Genomic DNA, 1,292 nt, shown 5'->3' on the forward strand with positions numbered 1-1,292 from the left:
GAGCCCACCATCCTTGTTTCCCAGGGGAGGCCCTATTGCTCAAAATCTGACTCAGGTTGCTGGTGAATGCTGGGTGATTTTAGATTACAGACCCAACCTCCATTAGTCCACAAAATGATTGCATTCATTGCTTCATTCAGCTAACTCTTCACTCTTCTGCACAGGAACAAATTTCCCAGGCCAGTCACTTCAACCTGGGTGTTGTTTGTGCTTTTCATCACACCCCTCCACCTGCTGTGGGACAGGAAGGGTCTGTGTTACCTGCAGTGCCCAAGTTCAGATCTTCTGGTCCCACTAAGTACTCGTTAAGAACCTTAAGTCAGTTATTTCTCTAAGCCAGGACTCATCTGTAACATGAGGACAGTAATTAATTGTACCTCACTGGGTTGTAGTGAAGATTAAATACAACAAATCACCTAGCACATGGAAGTGTTAATGTGATTTGTTTCTCTTACCTTTCCTTTTTTTTTTTTTGAGTATACTTGACACACAATGTTACATTAGTAAAAAATATACAACTCAGTGATTTGACAAGTTTACACATTACACTGTTCCTCACGAGTATAACTGCCATCTGTCCATTTTTAATATAGCAAATATATAGTATTCTAATAAATCTGGTGCCGGTTACTCTGCACAAGTCATTGTCTGAATGTCTGTTTCTTGGATGGTTTTCAAGACCCCCTCCAGCTGCAAAAATGTAAGGGTCTGAGATTCTGAGTTTGTTTCCAATAGGCTTTCTTAGGGCTGGAGAGAAGCTGTGTTCCGCAAACCCTATGAGGTTGCAGATGATGGTTCTAAACCCAGGCTTGCAGCTGTTGGGCCGAAGTGGTCTGTGCGAAAGATGAGTAGAAGCAAAGGGAAAGTTCTGAGCCCAAGAAGAGCTGCAAAGGAAAAGGCAGCTGCCAGTTTGTCCCAAGTAAATCAAATTGTGACATTTATTGGGCTATTTCCAGAATAACACCAGCAAAACTGGAATGCAGGATAATCTGTTCTGAGAAGGATCTTAGCTAAGCAGCCTGCAAGAACCACCCTTGTCTACTGGAGTCAGCCTGGCTTACTGAAAAGGTCATAGGTTGGGACATACAGACCTGGGTTTTAATTCTGTCTCCACTACTTATTGGTGACTGGAGCAGGTTTTTTAATCTCTCTGAGCCTCAGTACCCCCCACCCCTTAACAACAACAACAAAAGGTAAATCATAAATGAAGCTTGCAGGGAGATTGTGGGGGGTAGGAATTAAGAAAAGTACTTGATATATAGTCAATATTCAATAAATAGGAACTATGTGAT

This window comes from Prionailurus bengalensis, chromosome A3 (genome assembly GCF_016509475.1).
Source record: "Prionailurus bengalensis isolate Pbe53 chromosome A3, Fcat_Pben_1.1_paternal_pri, whole genome shotgun sequence".
In the NCBI taxonomy this organism is placed as follows: Eukaryota; Metazoa; Chordata; class Mammalia; order Carnivora; family Felidae; genus Prionailurus; species Prionailurus bengalensis.